The following is a 20,993-nucleotide window of genomic DNA, read 5'->3' as shown; positions in this document are numbered from 1 at the left end:
CTTTGCGGATTTTTTTTCCCCAAATATTTTCTATCCATGGTTGGTTGAATTCACAGATGCAGAACCCATGGATACGGGGGCCAGCTGTACTGCTTATGCTGGTATAACTTCTCAGTCACCCGAGGAATATCAGTAAGTCTAGGATTTTATTCTCTGAAAAAGGAGGAAATATTCCTACTACCTAAATAGATACGGAAATCCAAAAGGTTTTTATTTAAGAAAGTCATAGAACATCAGAATGTAAAATAGCTGTGCCTCGCAAGACCTTTGTTTACACAAACCTCTCTGCCTCTTCAGGTTGGAAGGAGGGGAGGTGGCGGCACCTCATAAAGTAGTTTTCCTAACAAATTACTCCCTTACTTTTCTCCCAATCAGCCATTTGCTTTAATGGAGGAGATCTGAACAAGTCAGTCCCACCTAGTGCACTTAAAAATCAATGCACACATATTCAGCATTAGTCATATTGTAACAAATTCCTAATACAGTGTGGGGGATACTCAGAAGAGGAGTTGGTGATAGCCGGGCACGGTGGCTCATGCCTGTAATCCCAGCACTTTGGGACGCCGAGGCGGGCGGATCACAAGGTCAGGAGATCGAGACCATCTGGCTAACATGGTGAAACCCCGTTTCTACTAAAAACACAAAAAAATTATCCGGGCATGATGGTGACGGGCGCCTGTAGTCCCAGCTACTTGGGAGGCTGAGGCAGGAGAATGGCGTGAACCCGGGAGGCGGAGCTTGCAGTGAGCCGAGATTGCGCCAGTGCACTCCAGCCTGGGTGACAGAACGAGACACTGTCTCAAAAAAAAAAAAAAAAAAAAAGGAGTTGGTGATAAATCAAACCAAGCAATCAAAATACTACACCTGAAGGCTGCAGAATATGGTTTGTCATGGCTGTTTTAATGCAGTTCCTGGAAATGTCCTTAACATTTTCTATATATAGATTATGACAGCACCAAAATATAACTCCCAAAAGTGAACTAATACATTTAGAAGCATCAAGAAAATATGGGAAAGCCATTCATTGTAACCACACTCAGCTACTGAGGGATGAATAGTTATGTATTTAGCAGTTTCTCAGCCAGAAATGGGTTGGTTTTGCTTTTTGGCAATGGGTATATGTTTTTAATACTACTGTGTTACTTGAAAAGAGTTGATGTGTTCAAAGACTAGAAAGGAAAGGCCTGTTTGTGAAACCAGTGATAAGAACATGGATCAAAATAATGACCTCCAAGGATGGTCGCTTTCATGCTCATGGAGACTTCTCATTTCTAATCCGTGGTCACTTACAAATTCCACTAAGGCCCTCAGATTCTCAAGAGTGTAGCTGCTGGGTGAGACAGCCAGTGTCAAAGAGATTTCTCTGAAAAGCACCTTGTTCCCACACTGGGCCTGCAGGAGGACAGACAGGTAGGGGGCACTGTTCCCTCAGCTTGCTCTGACTGCAAAGCGACCCCCACACTATGCCTAGTCCTCCATGAACAGGAAGGCAGCCACTGGCTTACAAAGTGTACTGAAAGATGGGCCAAGTTCCCATGAGAATTGTGTTCATATGTCCATGTGGAGCATGCAAAAAAGCTGAGTGTAATATATCAGCATGGAGACACCAGTGACCAGTGTCGTGAGGCAGGTGAGAATGGATGACCAAAAATAAGCTCAGCAGATTAAGCTCCACACAACAAAAGGATTTTCTTTTTAAACACAGGGATCACCAAACTGAAGGCTAAGAATGTACCCAGTTGTAAAATCCAATGTGATTACTATGCCAGGGAAGCTCCCAGACCACACAGGCAGTTCTCCTTTCCTCATGACCACAGAGGGAACATGGCAATAGCCTCAAATGCATTCTTCTCTGAGGTACCCTAGCTGATCTGTTAGCTCTCTGAGTCTGTGCAGAGCTCATTCCTGACACTTAATGAGGGCAAAGCCAACAAACACTGGCCCTCTTCAACCAGACTGCTCGCCACTCACACAATCTCCAGGAACCTCCATCTAGAAGCTCCAGAAGGTTCCTGCTCAACAGGCTTTACAAAAGAGGGATGACGAAGCCCTTCGCCTTGCTTTCACTGTCCATTCTAAAAGGAGAAACAACAACAAAAAACCCCCAGGAAAGCCAGAGTTTGCCCTTGGTTTTGCACTTAGATTTTCCATGAACACATCTCTGTCTGACTTCAAGGGAAGTCCATTATCTTTCCTGATGTACAAGAACCTTGCAGGAAAAGTAGGCAGGGAGCTGTCACCCATGCACATACAGCCCCACTTCAAAGTGTATTCTCTGAAGTGAGTATTTCTCTTCCTCTAAATGGCAGAAGGTATCTTCCTCTGTTGCCAGAAATAGACAGTTATGTCAGAAGCAGCCATCCCTGATGTAAACCAACCCTTCAGAGAGGTCGGGGCTGGGGCGGGGGGGTGCAGGTAAAGTGCGACCTCTCTGACAGCCTGGCCATCCCCACGGCACTAAATTGATGCCAGTTGCCCATTAAAGGCTACATTCCTGAGGTCCTGTGACTGGCTCCTGAGAAGACTAACAAACCTTCCCATCACCTTCCAGATGAGAGCAAGGGTGAGGCCTTTGGGGCTAGAAAGCAGAAACTCACCAGCTCCCCGATCAGAACCACAGTCTCACTCTTGGCAGGGGTAGGGTGTCATTTCAAAGGCCAGTGTGTTTGGGGAAGGAATGAGTGAACTATTTGACTGACATCCTGAAAAGAAAAATACACATACTCTCTATCTCAGAGTTTAACATTTGGAGAGTGATGCTGTCATACTATAATAAAGAACAGGTCTGGAAATGAACCAAAGCTCCTTAATCTAGTCTTGCTTTAGTGCAAATGTTTTCCTATCAAATATTCCAAAAGATGCTAATGATCACCTCCCAACACAAATTTTCAGGGAGCTGCAAATACTTCCCAAAACGTGATCAAGCTTTTCTCATGAAGTCTCTACACACACTAGTTGCTCCATATGCTAGCTTCCACTTCTCACAACTCCCAGTCCCCCACCTTTGCGCTGTCCTCTCCCCGGAGAGGCTCCACCCCCAGGCAGGGGTGGTAACTCTCCAGTGCAGTGCTCAGTGCCAGCAAAGGGCATCCAGGTACCACCTCCCATCAACCTGACCCGCCATGTCAAGGAGCACTGAGCAGAAAGGTGAGTAAGTAACGGGACAAAGCCTCCAAAACACGAAGAGCTGGAACTGAACAATTCAGAATCCACCAAGTCCATCTCCTCCTCTTTCTGGATGCCACAAACCTACACCTGGCTGTCCAGTCAGGTTAGCACTTAATTGGTTTAAATTATCCTTAGTGGATATACACAGCATTAGAAATGATCAGTTATCCCTAACACTGTACTTAAATAATGTGTAGTGTTCCCTAAAAGGGAGAAGGAAGGTTTCTACAATATGCAGAGATGACCAGCTATTCAAGAAGCTCCTTTGTAATATATAGCAACTGGTCTGAAATTTGCCAGTCTCATTTAGCTAATTACAAACCTACCTGTTTCTAAAGGAATTAAAAAAAAAAAGAAAAAAAGAGCCAAAGAGCCAAAAAGCCCCGGAGGCAGTTTATCATGCCTCTGGTAGCTCATGTGGGAGAAGGGAGGGCAATTTCTACTTGGGTAAAGGGGACAGGAAGATGAGGACTCCTTGCTTCCTCCTCACTGGGGACCCCAGAGTCCTGCTGTCTGCAGCTGCCTGGCCTGACTGTTGACAGGACAGTCCACAAGCCCCGAGAGATCACGAGAGATCTGTAGTCAGAGAATCTGACATCCCTTCCAGAAATCAGCCATTCCTTATTTGGGTCAGTCCCAACAGGGCACTTGGGACAAGTCATCTAGCTGCTCAGGACCTCAATTTCCTCATCTATAAAGAGAGGACTGGACAGGAACAGTGTTCTTGGCTGCACATCACTGTCACCTGTGGGGATACTGTGATTTAATTATGCTGGCTCAGGTATGAGTGAGCATCAAGATCTTTAAAATGCGCAGCCGCCCAGGCGCAGTGACTCACATCTATAATCTCAACAGTTTGGGAAGCCAAGGCAGGCAGATCCCTTGAGCCTAGGAGTTTGAGACCACCTTGGGCAACATGGCAAAACCCCATGTATACAAAAATTAGCTGGGCATGGTGACATGCATCTGTAATTCCAACTACTACAGGAGGCTGAGGTGGGTGGATCCCTTGAACCTGGGAGGCAGAGGTTACAGTGAGCCACGAATGCGCCACTGCACTCCAGCCTGGGCAACAGAGCCAGACCCTGTCTCAAAACAAAACAAAAAATAAAATATCCAGCCAAGGATTGAGAACTACTAATCAGCTAGAGCTCTTTCTAGCTTAAACAAAAAATGTTAGAAACCTCAAATACCAATAAAACCATCAGCAGACACACCCCACCCCTCCTTAGCATGGTGGATCGAGATGAAAAAAAAAAAAAAAAACAGAAAAAATCTCTCAAAGAAAGGGACATCTCCAGCAGCCTGGTCCTGGGAACACCTGAAGCCCACTGAGTCTTCAGCCTATCCAAGTGATCTACAAGTTTCCATTCATCTCTAAAATTTTATTGTATTTGAGATTTAGATTTTGTTTTCTGTTGCCTGAAACATGAGTCTTACAATAAAATATCTCAAACATAAATGTGTGGTTATTTAAAATAAGCCATCACCTAACAAATGTGACTACTTGCCATTGTTTTTTCTCTCAAAGAATGAAAAACAGCCTAAAACATTTGTTCATTCTCTCACTTTTAGTAGATTACAGATCACAGAAAAACACAAAACAAATCCTAAGAAATGAACAATTAACATTACAAAAGTAAAAAGAATTATAATTCCAAGATGCCAAAAATACTGATTACATTTCAATTACCATTTGCGCCTTCATCTGGAAAACATATCCTCCATTGGAAAGTACCCAGCATAACAGCTGCAATGCTTTTTCAACTTTAACAAACACTGGAAAAGTTAGCCAAAACTCTGTGTTGGCTGACATCCAGGGTTTTATTATTATGTACTATTAGTTCATAGTGAGAAACATGGGCTAAAGGAACGGGGAAAGCAAAGTAACAACAGGGCTTCATAATCACGTGCAGATGTGAAGGTTTCTGAAGCTTTATCTACCAGAAAATGCCTTCCATATTACTTTTATTACCTGTATCCTTTATTAATTAGATAATTACAGATGTTGTGTTTTTAGGACATTATTTAGAGACTTAACTGTGGAACGGTTTTTCTTATGTCAGTGGCTGGGCCGTGCTGACATTTTAATATTTTTCATATGCAAAGCAATCTGGTGGATTCTCTCCCCTTGGCTCCACGTTTTAGCAAGTGCTGAAAGCAAATCAACAGGCAAACAATCAGTTACCTTCCTCCATTTCTTGTCAAATCAGTTATGGTTCAAAAGCCTCTCACTTTTAGTACTACATGAATGTTGGGGCTGAAATATTTATTTTTTAAGGCTTACACAAACCTCATCGGGTGGTATGTTGTAAGCACAGACTTTTCAATCTCATGAACCAGCAAAGTTGAAACAAACAAAAAAATGGAGGAACCATCATGAGTTTCCAACTTTTCCTTAAATAAGGAGAAAAAAATTAAAACCAATACAAAAAAACTACTAATATTGCCACTATTTTATACAGAGGAGTCAAAATAGGCCAAGAATTATCATTGTCATCTGAGAACTGAAAGATCGATTCCTTCCAGAAGTGGGCAAATGTTAACCCTACCTGAAAGGCTTCTACATGGGTGGTGAGGGCCTCAGGACACACCTGTGCTCCACAGGTGCAAAGGGAAAAGCATGAGCCAACAGGAGGTGAAGGGTGAAGTCCCAGCCAGCTGACTAGGAGCAAATGCAAAGTCTCTCTGGGTTTCTCCGTCTACATCTACACCTCTACCCTACTTTTAAAGTCCCTTCGTATTCTGAAGTTCCTTAACCACTAGGTGAAAACACTGCGGGACTTTATTAGGATGAAACCAAGTCTCTATGCACCACCACATGTATCTCCAGCACCCAACATAGCACTTGGCATAAAGTACGGGCTCCAGACATATTTATCAAATAAATGACTTTTCTGCTTTCCCCAATATTTAAGGGGTCTTTAAGAAAAATGCATTGACAATGGATGCATGGGAGCTTCTTGAAAGAAAATATAGTATGGATCTAGCTTCAATTTTTCACTTCAGGGATGTATATATAGTTGCATTATTTAGGAAACACTGATACAGCTTTTACTATGTCCCCAAGTCTAAGCCCTTTACAAATATTAACTCATTTAATCCTCAAAATAACCTTTTTTGAGGTAGGCACTATTATCTTTTTATCACTTTACAAATGAGAAAACTGTGGCACAAAGCGCTCAGGGAACGTTGTCCAAGGTCACAGAGGTAAATGATAATGAAGCTGGAATTTGAACCCAAGTAGTATAGCTTCTAAGTCTATCCTATGCTGTCTAACACAGTCATCACAAGCCATGTGTAGCTATTTAAATTTAATTAAATTAAATAAAATTTAAAATTCACACCAGTCACATGTGCTCAGAAGCCACACACATGGCCGGCAGCAAGTCTACCGAACATTCCCGTCCTGTGAATGCACCGGTCGTGCTCCCCCCGCGTGGAAGCACTTAGTCTATACCCTTAGCCGCTACTCTCTTGCTGCCTTTCAATCTGGGTTTGGCTCCAGAGACTGAAGTTCCAACACCATATGCTGTATGTATCCCCAACCTAAGAAATATAACAGAAAGTTTTTTTCGGATTGGGACTCTATAATGTGATTCTTTAAGCAAAAGAATACAGAAACAAGTTGACAGGAACTTGATTCTTGATGGACTTCCTCAACAAGAATGCCCACTGGAGGGCTTGTTTTTTTCCTTTGTTATTCTCTACTCTTCTCCTGGCAGGATGTTTGTAGAGATGGTCTCCGGCTGTGAGGTTACTGGCGCACACTTGCACCTGTCCTGCTGTGCAGAGCTGGAACCCTGTTTTTATGGATTTTGTAAGCAGAGTTCAGCCAGAGGGTAGCCCTTCCCAAAATTCAGTTCCCAAAATATTTGCAGATATTTTTCAAAACGTAGGAAGTACACCACACAATGTTCTTTCTGTAACAAAAGGAACAGAAGTTTTTGGTGGCATCAAGGCAGCCTTTAAATTCTATGGCTTGGAGGACTGAGGGTGAGCTTCCTTGGGGAGTTATGACTTCTGCAATTCCCAAACGAGTTAGTTTCACCTTTGAGGAAAGGCAGTTGCTCAAAGTTTAAAAACCTAAGAAGGTTAACACACCAAGCCACTGTTCACAGTAACACCTGAATTCAAATGTTTCATCAAACATAGGTAAAGTATGGTAGAAGAAAGGAAATTCCTGGCATCAAGGGGCAGATCAATAAAGAGGTGACTCCCTGGTGGTTAGAGTGAGTCTCAAAGGAAGAAGGAAGAAAGTACTCAAGTGAGCTTAGTGGAAAACTTGGAAAAAAAAAAAAAACTAATTCATAGTTTTTGCAGCGGCTAAATGTTCCAGTTATAAAATTGTTTCTGCATTTGTTAAATGAAGCCAACATAACACCTGTAACCAAATGTATTAATTCCTTCTCTTCTTCTAAGCCAGGCATTTTTCATGATGCTCATTTTCAGAGAACCCAAGACAGTTCCTCACTGCAACTCTAGGATTTCTCTGGTCTTATGGTAAAAAGGAAGGAAGCCAGGCTTGCTGGTTTCCTGGTGGGGGCCCCAGACCAACAGCCAGAAGCAGATTTCGGATCTTCATGTTCCATGCTGTCTGTTTATCCCCATTTACAATTTCCTGAGCAACGACTTCCATAAACATACGCCCATATCGTCATATGTAATAGCTGTATGGTGTTCTATCATATGGATGTAGCAAAATGTATTTAACCAAGTCCCTATTACAGGACACAGAGTTGTTCACTATTCTCAATACTTCCACGAGCACAGTAATATCATTATAATCTTGTCCAATTATCTTCATAGGATAAATTTTCTAGAAGGAAACCAACTGCCCTACAGAAATGGATCCTACCATCAACCTTGTACAGAGGGCCTGTTTCCTTCTACCTTAATCAGCGCCAAGTATTAAGTTTCTAAGATCACTGCAGGTCTCTAAAGTGACAGCTTGTTATTATCATTTGCAAGTGTGCTTACTAGTGATGATGGATATGTTTTCATATAAGTTGATCATTTATTTGGGTAAGTTACTAACATTCTGTGCTTCTGTCTACATATCTGTTAAACAGAAAAATAACTGAACTTACATCTAGAACTGTTTCGATGATTAAATAAGTTAATACATTGTGAAATGCTTCTAATAATACGTAGAAGATAAAAGCATTCCAAAAAAAATGTTAGCTGTTACTATTATTCATACTTTTTTTTTTTTTTTTTAAAGACACGGAGTCTCACACTGTCGCCCAGGCTGGAGTGCAGTGGCGCAATCTTGGCTCACTGCAACCTCCGCCTCCCGGGTTCTAGCAATTCTCCAGCCTCAGCCTCCCAAGTAGCTGGGATTACAGGCGCCCGCCAACATGTCTGGCTAATTTTTTGTATTTTAGTAGAGACGGGGTTTCACTGTGTTGCCCAGGCTGGTCTCGAACTCCTGAGCTTAGGCAATCCACCCTGCCTCGGCCTCCCAAAGTGCTAGGATTACAGGCGTGAGCCATCGTGCCTGGCCTATTTATACTTTTTTAACATATTTCTGATATGGGGAATAAATCTTCCTTTGGGAACAACAGAGTTCCCACAGATGGTTACTTTTTGTGAATAGCACAGATGAAATAATTATCACTGGGTAACAAAGAACTACTGTATAAGCCCATGTGTACTTCTAGAAGGGGACCATCCTCTCTTCATTTAGTTAAAATGTCTACTAGACCAAGGCTATTTTTCTTTAATATGAATTAAGAAACTGCACCTGTTAATAAAAAAATTAACTATATTCTTTGATTTACTTGCTTTTTAATGAAGTAATTATGGTTTTCCCAGAATTTTTTTAAAAAATTATACAACCAAAAAAATGCCCCAAAGAGGTTACTGGTTAAATAAGTCACCATACATATAATATGTAGACTCTCATGCATCAAATAAAAACAATGATATTTTATGTCTACATAAAACATGGAATAATGCGCAGAGGAAATAAAAGTAAAAACATATGCAAATTATGATTCTAATTTTGTTTTAAAACATACATATATCTGAAACAATATACACCAAAATGTTAAAAGTATTTAGCACTGGGTAGTGGGATTAAAGGCAATTTAAATTTTCTTATTTTTCTTAAGCGTATTTTCCTTAGTTTCTACACAGAACACTTTATTTTTGCAATGAAAAATCTTAAGTATTTGTACAGGTGGGATTCCAATGTAGTGTGCAGTTTCCTGGACAAAGCAGAACTGTCTGGCAAGACAGAGCCCTCTTGGACAACAAGGTTCTCCTAATATGATTTAAACAGATTTGAGGGGGTGGCATCACATAAGGGTTCCTTGAGCTCTGAACCTGGGATTCCTGCTTCCTCATCTTCCCAGAGTGGGCAAGGCCCTGAGTTGATTTTGTCTGTCCCCTGCTTACCACCCGTCAGTGATGTTCAATGCTTTCAAAACAATCCTCCAAATGTATGGTCCCTGCTTTCCTCTAGACCAACCCCTGCCACACACCTGCAACCTCCTATGATTCTCAGATTTGCCGCTGAGATGCCCTCTCTACACTTGCCTCAAGCTCACCTCCTCCAGGGGGTCTTCACTGTACCTTCTGTGCCCACATCTGTCACAGCATTCCACACACCGCACTACACCTGTCAGCCCACTTCTGCCCCTGTTCTTGACTGTGGGCAGGCTGGATGAGATATAAAAGAATGGTGCAATTCGCAGACAAGGGAAGACAGAACTTATCTCAGGACATTCTTTTTTTTTTTTTTTTTTTTTAAAGCAGCTTTATGGAGGTATAACTGACATACAATGTGCATATTACACAATTTGGTAAGTTTTGACGTATGTATATACCTGTGAAACCATCATTGCCATCAACAAAATGAGCATATCCATCACTCCAAAGTTTCCCATGCCTCTTTGGAGTCCATGCCTCCTGGCCCATCCTCACTTACCCTTATCCTCCATCCCCCGACGACCATGGATCTGCTTTCTATCGCTACAGATTAGTTTGTAATTTCTATATAAATGGAATCATATAGTTAGAACTCTTTTTTTGTCTGGCTACTTACCCAGTATAATTATTCTCAGATTCACTGATATTGCTACATTTACCAATAGTTTGTGTTTATTGCTGAATAGTATACCATTAAATGGCTACAACAGTTTCTTTATCCATTCACCCATGATGGACATGTAGGTTGTTTCCAATTTGGGGTTACTACAAATAAAGCTGCTATAAACACCTGTGTACTTTTTTTTTGTACGAATATGTGTTTTCATTTCGTTCCTAGGTATCTCTAGTTAAATACCTCAGAATTGAATGTCTGGGTAATATCACAGGTCATACTGTAATTTGTTAAAGAAACTGCAAGTTGTTTAAAACAATGAGCAGACAAGGACTCAAATGCACCAGGGGGATATCCTCTTAAAAGAAAGATAAGTCCTTTTTAAAAGGGATGATGAGTCACTTTATAATGTGAATAATCATCATCTGTGATTTTTAAAATACAATATTCACATTTGAAGTTTCTCAAGTAAGTCATGTCTGTATTAATTACAGTTATGTAAAAACTTGCACTCTGTCTGCTGTCCAATTCCGACACCGTACCTCATTCTTTTCAGGATTTGGGTAGCACCATTAATTGCGTTTTTCTCTGTACTCTCTACAGTGGCATTTATGAGAAAGAGCATGACACTGTGATTATCTTCGAGTGCTGAAGGAGGATCCTTTCTTTGCATGTGTTCCAAGTAAAGAGAGTAACCCACTCACATGACTTTGGGGAAGTTATATTAACTTCTGTGTCTCTGATAGACACCCTATCATCACTCACATTTAGATGTAAGATATCAGGGATCTCCTGTTTAAGAGGCTATTAAGTAATACAACATAGGCTAAGATAGAAAAGCAATTTCACGTGCACATATCTACATAGGCACTTAGTCTTAGACCCTCTTCTACAATTTTAACCTAAATTCAGAAAACATAAAAATAAGGCCAGGTGTGGTGGCTCATGCCTGTAATCCCAACACTTTGGGAGGCCAAGACAGGTGGATCACTTGAGGTGAGGAGTTCAAGACCAGCCTGGCCAGCATGTCAAAACCTTGTCTCTACTAAAAATACAAAAATTAGCCAGGCGTGGTAATACACACCTGTAGTCCCAGCTACTCTGCTGAGGCACAAGAATCACTTGAACCTGGGAGGCGGAGGTTGCAGTGAGCTGAGATCATGCTACTGCACTCCAGCCTGGGTGACAGAGTTAGACTGTTTCCCCCCACTCCCCAAAAAAGAAAACACAAAACACACAATTTATAGAATACATATGTAAGAGCAATCCAGAACACAGAAGGAAATTATAAGAAAACTAGAAACATCAAGATATGCTCCTTAGGCCGGGTGCGGTGGCTCATGCCTGTAATTCCAACACTTCGGGAGGCTGAGGTGGGAGGATTACTGAGGCCCAGGAGTTTGAGACGAGCCTGGGCAACATGGCGAAACCCCAACTCTACAAAAAATGCAAAAATCAGCCGGGCATGGTGGTGTGTGCCTGTGGTCCCAGATACTCAGCAGGCTGAGGTGGAAGAATCCCTTGAACCCAGGAAGCGGAGGTTGCAGTGAACTGTGATTGCACCACTGCACTTCAGTCTGGGCAACAGAGTGAGACCCTGTCTCAAAAAAAAAAAGATATGCTATTTAGTTCTATCTAAACTGTAAAAAAGGATTAGATTTTCTGATGGACACTGTATTCAATATTCTGCAGACATATTAAACTGCACAACAATTTTCTAAACACAGTTTTTAAAGGGTCTGAGTGTAATAGCGTAACAGAACTAAACAGAGTCTGACAGCTTTTATTATTTCTATTAACTTTCCTGCTCTAGTTTACACAAGCCAATAAATCTCATTCTATTCCACATGAAAGGAAATCCGCTCAGTAGTCAATTACATTTCTACGGCAGGCTGGGGGTATCTTTGCTGGAGACATAAGAGACATGTCCATGTGTCCTCAGCATGAAGACTGCTGTAACTTACATAAATGTTCCAGAAGCAAACCTTTTAAGTAAAAACCAAACCCCATATAAAATGTGACTAGCCTGCCTAAGTTCGAAGGCATGCTACCACAGCAGTCAGTCAGTCGGTGCAAAGGGCAGTAGGTCCACCACCTGCAATGAGGTCACAAGAACGACACAGCCTTTGAAACTGGTGTTAGGTGAAACTCCTTAGACCCAGCAAATCCACTTTCAGAGATCTAAAGGAAAAGGTAACTTCAGATAAAAATATGAATACAGTGATGCTCATCATTGTGCTTTTTTATAGTAGCAGAAAAAAAAAAACTGCAGACAAACTAAATGTCCAGTAATAGGGCACGCTTACTTTAGAAATAGGGTACACCTACTTTATACAGCCATAAAAAGTGTTTTCAAAACAATTTTTTAACATGAATACGACCATAAAAACAAAGGGTATAAAAATGTGAGTGTATATGTGAGCACAAACCATACACCAGACCAGAATTATAGCATGGCTTAGCTCTAGGATTATAGGAATATTCTTTAATGTATTACTCTCATACTCAAGTTATTTTTTAAATTATGGTATATCCTAAAAATAATTATCTTGAGGTCTTCTGTTAAAAGCTCTTAAAATACCACATTATTTCTCTGGAAACACATAAAGAACAAAATTTGTTTACCAGCCATGCTGTCTGTTTCTTTAAGGGCCTATCTGCAAAGCCTAATAGAAAAATCTGGATTTTAAAAAGAGAGAAACAAACTGTGTGCAGCGGCTCATGACTGTAATCCCAGCACTTTGGGAGGCGAGGTGGAGGACTGCCTGAGCCTAGAAATTCAAGACCAGACTGGGCAACATGGCGAGACCTCGTCTCTACCAAAAAAAAAAAAAAAAAAAAAGAAAAGTTAGCTGGGTATGGCAGTATGCATCTGTGGTCCCAGCTACACCAAGAGGCTGAGGCAGAAGGACTGCTTGAGCCCAGGAGGTTGAGACTGCAGTGAATTGTGTTTGCACCACTGTACTCCAGTCTGGGTGACAGCCCTGTCTCCAAAAAAAAAAAAGAGAGAGAGAAATAAGAAGTAAATTACTTAAAAATGATTATTTGAACCACAGAATTTAAATGTTCATTATTACAAAGCATTTAAGATATGATATTCGAAAGTTTACTTTAAATGGCAGCTCTTCAGGAACGTATTTACTCCAAGAAGTTATTCTTACATAAGATGACCAAGAATTTCTGATCAGTCCTTCATCAAGAATGTCAACCACCACAACAGCTCAAATCCTATTATCTAGTTGGTAATGAAATTGTTTTCTACCTAAGTGTAGAATGATCGACAGAGAAAATGTGGTGACCTTCAACCCTTGAGTATGGTTTTGGAGACTTTTCACAATCTATTACTATGTGAAAAAGAATGTAAATCCTCACAGTGACAGGCTATGATGCCAGGGGAATCTTCCTGTCAGTCAAGTTTATTAACAGTTTTTCTGGACCCCAAAATTTACAAAGTCTAACCTTGACCTTAGTAAGGTCCCTTAGAGTTTCTTGACCGAATTATTGCCACAAAATCCCCTGCTCTGAATTTTGCCCAACTGAAATCCATTCTCTTCCATGCCAGAGCTCAAACGAGCTATGAAGAACACACAAGCTTGACTAAAATGTTTCACCACCCTCCTCACTTGTCCTTTGGGTAAAACCTCCTTTCAAGGCATGCAAGAGTTTTTGCCTGGCCTCAGCTCCCTTCACTCTTCAACACAGCCCTCTTTATTCCAGCCACAGCAGAAGAGGTCCTCAAAACACACTCTTTTCCCTCTCCCTGGCTTTCTGCATGCTGTTCCCCTGTGTGGGACTCTCCCACACCTTAATCTTTCCAGCTAACACTAATCATTCTTCAAGAGTCACCTCCAGCCTCATCCTTCTTCACTAAGCCGTCCCCATCCCTCCCATCTGGCATCTACCCGAATAAGATGCCTACTGACCAGACTGAAGCCCAAGCCCATCTTTGCTACTAAGGTGGTTATCCAACTTAATGCAATAAAGCATGTCCACTACTAAGGGGAAATTCAGGAACAGCAGATTAATAAGACAGCCAATTACTTCAAAGTGCTTATTCCCAATCAGAAATTTCTGGAGAATCGCATCACCATTTTCAGTGATTTCAAGATTGTTCAAATTTCCTAGTAAATATCTTCCTATTTTGTGGACCCCACCTGAATTAAAGTGCCACCAGAGGGGATCCCTTAAATACTTTCTGAATTTAGAAATCTGTTTATAAAATTTTCATAAACAGGCCAGGCGCTGTGGCTCTTGCCTGTACTCCCAGCACTTTGGGAGGTCGAAACGAGTGGATCAACTGAGGTCAGGAGTTTGAGACTAGCCTGGCCAACATGGTGAAACCCCGTCTCTACTAAAAATACAAAAGTTAGCAGTGCACGGTGGCATGCAGCTGTAATCCCAGCTACTCAGGAGGCTGGAAGAAGAGAATCGCTTGAACCTGGGAGGTGGAGGTTGCAGTGAGCTGAGATTGCACTCCAGCCTGGGTGACAAGTGAAACTCTGCCTCAAAAAAACAAAAAACTTCATAAACTTGTTTTCCATTCTCTGTCATCACCCCAGCAAAACTGAACAGATTTTTGGTGTGTTCTGGGAGACCAGCAAGAATTGTTAATGCTGAGGTTCTCTCATGTTCTTACGGAAACACAGCTAGAATTACAAATATTTTAGGCTCATAGGTCTTCTCATTGATCCAGAAAAATCCAAATGATAAAAACCACAGTAGGAAGATTATATCAAAGGACATCTTCTATAAATAACCTACATTCTCAGGAGTGTTTTCCAAAACATTCCCAATTAGAGATTGCTAAATGTATGCATGCTCTTTGTAAAAGCTTTTAACTGTCTGCAACTGTCATCAGCTCTCAAATAAGAATTATGATTTTTGGGGTTTTTTTCAGACAGGGTGCCCTCTCTGTCACCCAGGCTGGAGTGCAGTGGCACGATCTCAGCTCACTGCAACCTCCACCTCCCAGGTTCAAGTGATTCTCATGCCTCAGCCTTCCAAGAACAGAGATTACAGATGCACATCACCATGCCTGGCTAATTTTTGTATTTTTAGTAAAGATGGGGTTTCACCATGTTGGCCAGGCTGGTCTCAAACTCCTGGCCTTAAGTGATCCACCAACTTCGGCCACCCAAAGTGCTGGGGTTACAGTCATGAGCCACCACACCCGGCTTAGAATTATGATTCTAAAAATCAGCAACATGCATCTGCATATTGCCATATTTTTTCAAGGTACTTTCAGTTATATCATTTTCTTTTTTCTTTTTTCTTTTTTTTTTTGAGACAGGGTCTCACTCCATTACCCAGGTTGGAGCACAGTGGCATGATCATGGCTCACTATAGCCTCAGCTTCCTGGGCTCAAGTGATCCTCCTGCCTCTACCTCATGAGTAGCTGGGACTGTAGGCATGTGCCACCATGCCTGGCTTTTTTTTTTTTTTTTTTTTTTTTTTAAATACAGACCAGGTTTTACCTAGGCTAGTCTTGAACTCCTGAACTCAAGTGATCCTCCCACCTCAGCCTCCCCAAGTCTGGGATTACAGGCATGAGCCACCATGTCTCGCCAATTACAGCATTTTATTTGGTCCCATTTTTGTCACTGATTTCTCAATGTCAAATCCCAGCATTAAAACTTATTTTTCTTAATTTTCTATTTCTAGAAAATTAAATTGTTATTTTAGTCTCTGATAATAACTGTACTCTTAATTTTTGCCATGGGACTTATTGTATACAAGCAAGTTTGTTCAGATTAGTCTCTTTACAAAGCGAGCCTTTGTAAGATTAATAACTTCATTAAAATTGAAAGTCGAAAAATAATTCACACAAGAGTGTGAAAAATTGTTATTTTTTTCCCCTATACAAAATGTACCATCTGGAGTTATTCTGCAGCCAAAAATACATCAGGAGATAAGACTTTTTTTATGGTGAAGGGAGGAGGGGAAACTAAATCACAAAGAAGCCACCAGGATGAGATAATGCACAACACTGGAATCTGAGAAAAAGGGTCTGAGAGATCATTCTCAAAGCTTACACTTAGCCTGTGTGACCACACAGGACCTGTGACACACCACCTTTTATAATGAAGCAAGAAATAGCACTCACCGAATGAAACTAGACAATTCAACACACTGCCAAAAATAAAAAATAAAAAGAGGAGGATTTAGGAAGAAGACTACAGTATGAGTCAGACATCATAGCAGTCCAAGGTGAAAACAGAGAGTCACTGACTCTCAGGGGTGCAGGGTGCAAGGGACCTTAGAAAGGTCCTTGGTCTCGTCTTACCACTGGCTGCCTTTAACTGCAAGGAAATCACTTTCCCGCCCTAGTCCTCAGTTTCCTCATTTGAAAATTGAGGCATGAGGGTAAGGCCAGTGGGTCTCAAATTTGGATGCTCACCAAAATCACCTAGCAATTTCAAAATACAGACTCCTGGACCTAGTGCCTAGAAATTCTCATTCAAAAAGGATATGATGGGCCGGGCGCAGTGACTCATGCCTGTAATCCCAGCACTTTGGGAGCCTGAGGCGGGCGGTTCATGAGGTCAGGAGATCGAGACCATCCTGGCTAACACAGTGAAACCCCGTCTCTACCAAAAATACAAAAAATTAGCCGGGTGTGGTGGCGGGTGCCTGTAGTCCCAGCTACTCGGGAGGCTGAGGCAGGAGAATGGTGTGAACCCGGGAGGCAGAGCTTGCAGTGAACCGAGATCGCGCCACTGCACTCCAGCCTGGGTAACAGAGCGAGACTTCATCTCAAAAAAAAAAAAAAAAAAAAAAACAAAACACAGGAGGAGATCATCAAGTGAATTAATATCACGATATTAAAAGTCAACTTAATGTGAAATTCTGACCAACTTTTGACTTTGAGTATTGCATAAAAGATATTGTGAAATCCTAATGATACATGACTTCACTGATTCATTTATTTATTTATTGTAACACTAGAAAAGCAATGGTGCTCTAGTCTAGTGGGCAGACTGACATTAATAATTATTAATGAAGAAATGTGACATTAGATACTTAATACTGTGAAGGAAAAGTATGCAGCTTTATGAACACATGTCAGGGGAATTGGATCTAGGCTGAAAATCAGGAAAGGCTTCTCAGATAAAATGATGTTGGTATTTCTTAAGTTGTGCAAATATGAAAAATAGATCCACATTTAATAGAATCATCATTACTCTGCAATTCATTGTACAGCAGTATGTCATGCACATAGTGAATGCAAACAAGTACACATCAAAGGTGCGCAGTAATTAGTCTTGAGAATAATGTTTTCCATTAATATAATATTGCTTAATTTCATTACGTGAAAACTTTTTCTGGTGATAGACATAATTAAATGTTGGAAACCAAATAATCTATTTAATTTCAAAGGAAAAAATTGTGCTGATTTTTGAAAAAGTTAAAAAACAGCAAAAAAAAAAAAAAAAAAAGAAATCCTAATGAGGAAATCAGAAAAAGCTATAGAAAGACAAATTTTATACATGAATATAAATTGTATATGATATATTACCTAATACCAAAGTAAACCAGATTCAGAATTGATGATTATATAAGAACTAGCTCATATAAAAATAAGATGACATTATTACATTGCTAGCCTCAAAAATTGGTCCTGAGCGCCGTTTGATAAATGATCTCAAGTAAATGACTCAGAGCAAAAGTACCGACAATGTTTGCTTGTTACAAAGCAAAAGCAGTTTTTTCAATACAAGCATCAGAAGACCCCAGCAAGGCTCTTGCCACCACACCCGGCCTTCTCCTGTGTCTTCTAAATCAACATCAAAATCTAAATTATCGTCCCTTTCTTCATTTCTTCTGCAGCTCCTTCTATGATTGGAACTTAGATTGTTTTCAATATTTTGTTTTTTCTGGTTCCTTACTGAACAGAATAACAATGTCTTCTTTCTTTCCACATTTTGTGCAAACTTCAAGTTCATAGGCGCATGGTCTACACATTGTGTGATAAGAATCCTTCACTGTCTTTTATAAAAATTTTAACACATTTTTTAGGTTTGATAATGGTTTGTATTTTTTGTATTTTACACGACACTCAAGAACTTCTTTATAGCGTTGACATACTATATCAGGAAGTTTTACATTAATTTTCTTGGTCTGAACACTCCTATCAAACTTGTCATTTTTGAAGCTAAACGTATTCTGGTGCCTGAGGCCTGGAATGAGCCACATTGCACCTTTCCGGGAGCTCGTCTCCGAAACCACAACCACCCCATGCCAGGTACAGGCAAAAGGATGAAGGGAAAACCAACGAACTACTCCCAGGAGTTAACACTTCTATACTTGTCCTTTAAAATTCTATCCTATAAAAGGCCTCAAACATCCATAAGCATAGAGGAATAGCGGCATCCTGAAGAGTTACCAGGATGGCAATTACAGAAGATACTTGTCATCAATGCTGGCTTTCCTATTATTCCTCTTAGCATTCTTTTTGGGCTTTCCAGCTTCCCATATTCCTGTTCTTAGGAGAAGTTAACATTTCCTACCTTGCTCTCTGAGCTTGAGGAAAGAGAATATAGAAAATGGCAAAATAAAAGTGTGAAACATAATTAAAAATAGCAGATGAGTATTAACAAAAAGTCCAAAATTTACTGACAATGGGAAAGGAAGGAGAGCAGGCCTCTTCTGGCAGTCAAAAGCAGGACTGAAGTGAATGAGAGGAAAATAAACACAATGCCTAAGCATATAAAAGTCCTAGGAGGGCCCCGATCATTTATTTCTCAGAGAAGGGCAGTTAATACCGTGCAGTTATCACTTGCCAATACACATATTTGGTTTTGTTTTGTTTTTGAGACAGGGTCCCACTCTGTCCCCCAGGATGGAGTGTAGTGGTGCAATCACAGCTCACTGCAACCTCTGCCTCCTGAGCTCAAGTAATCCTCCCACCTCAGCCTCCCAAGGCATAGGCACATACCACCATGCCCAACCAATTTTTGTATTTTTTGTAGAGACAGAGTTTCACCATGTTTCCCAGGCTGGTCTCGAACCACTGGGCTCAGGTGATCTGACTGCCTCAGCCCCACAAAGTGCTGGGATTGCAGGCATGAGCTACCATGCACAGCCCCAATACAGATATTTGGATACAACCCCGTCAAGAACACTAACCTGACCAGCGGAACAAAGCAACAAGGGAATAAGGTCTGCAACAGGCACTTACACTTCACCCTGGTTCAACAGCAGACAATGACAAAACAGGAGAAACTCTTTGAAATGACCCACAGGCCCTGTGAAGCCACTGGGGGTCACACCCCTAAATCACCCAAGTGCCTTTGATCCATGCATTCTCAGAGCTCTTCCTACCCACTTCCTGTACCGAGGAACACTTGGCATTTTCTTTATAGTGGGCTCACAGAAAGCAACAGAAATCTGCTCCTGGGGAGGTGCTAATGTCCAGCGAAATGCAGGAGACAGGAAGGCATAGCAGAGAGCCTGGATGGTACAGACCAGACTGCTGGCTTCCAGAGAGCCTCTCCACGTGAGGGTTTCTCACGCCTACAGGAGGAACAACCTCCAAAAAGGTCCTGCTGAGGGAAGCAAAGGGTAGAAAATCCGCGTCCTTTGGTATACTTCATGTTTCCTCTAACCCCTCGCTTTTCCGTGACCCTACCTTCCTTGGATCTTATGTGCTATGTCTGAACAAACATGGAACATAATTGATTCCATTCTCAACCCCATGGTGCCCAGCGCTCGAACATGGGGGCCCACAATGGGAGTTTATTTCACGGGAAATATGTGCTAGCACCGTCCTTGTTTCCCACACACTAGAGATGAGCCAGCAGAGGCAAACTATTGAGGCAGGTCTTTCTCCAGCAGAAGAGATAAAAATCTCCTCTCACCTAGTTTAACCCCAATACTCAGGCTTCGGTTCCCTTCCAGGGCATTCCTCGGCTCTGAAAGAATAAAGCTGCATTCTCTCTTCCCTGGCCCGGCCTCCTCAGGGTCACGTTTGCCTGCCCCCAGTCCTCACCACACCCCTTCGGGCCAGCCTGCTTTAAACGGGGCCTTTCTGTAAGATGTGACACATAATCCATTGCACCAACTGCTGTGGGGCTTCTGGTGCCAAAAGACCATTGAGAAAAAGGCTGCTTAAAAAAGTATAGAGTAACTCAGTACTGCCAAGTCCTGTGGGATTACTAATTCCAAGCCTGCCCTTCCTGTGTCAAGCTTCTTAAATGTTCATGCTCCTCCCATGTTTTGTTGACACCCTAGATCTAGGCTGCCCAATGACACTGCCTCCTGTGATGGAAATGTTCTATATCTACAGTATCCAACAGGGCAGCCATGAGCCATGTGTGGCTACTGAGCATTCCAAATGTGGCTAGTGTGACTGAGGAAATGAAGTTTCAGTTTACTTCATTTTAATGCATGTAAACATAAGTAACTTCCTGGTGCTCATGGCTCCCTACTGGACAGCAGAGGCCAGAGACATAATTTTGAGGGGAGGCCAGAGGGTAACATGCATACTTGGCTTATGTTACGATCACCTGAGGACCTCTTGCAAGTCCTGGTGCCCATTTTGTACCCCAGACAATTCAATCAGATTCTCTGGAAGTGGGACCCAGACATCTGCATTTTTTTCTAATTGTTTATAAATTTTTCTTTTTTTTTTTTTCTGCTGTAGAGATGAGGTCTTGCTATGTTGCCCAAGCTGGTCTTGAACTTCTGGACTCAAGTGACCCTCCCTCCTCAGCCTCCCAAAGCACTGAATTTCAGGCATGAGCCACCATGCCTGGCTGACACCTGCATTTTTTAAGT

The 20,993-nt window shown here is 41.5% G+C and overlaps 1 protein-coding gene and 1 pseudogene across 3 annotated transcripts in view; both read right to left on the bottom strand.

The window, feature by feature from the left end:
• Positions 1 to 20,993, bottom strand: part of SPTBN1 (spectrin beta, non-erythrocytic 1) — a 214,132-nt gene that overhangs the window by 167,250 nt on the left and 25,889 nt on the right. The window lies entirely within an intron of this gene.
• Positions 12,276 to 18,478, bottom strand: LOC115838383 (annotated as a pseudogene).

Source organism: Nomascus leucogenys, chromosome 14 (genome assembly GCF_006542625.1).
Source record: "Nomascus leucogenys isolate Asia chromosome 14, Asia_NLE_v1, whole genome shotgun sequence".
Classification (NCBI taxonomy): Eukaryota; Metazoa; Chordata; class Mammalia; order Primates; family Hylobatidae; genus Nomascus; species Nomascus leucogenys.
This window is presented reverse-complemented; position numbering and strand designations above follow the sequence as displayed.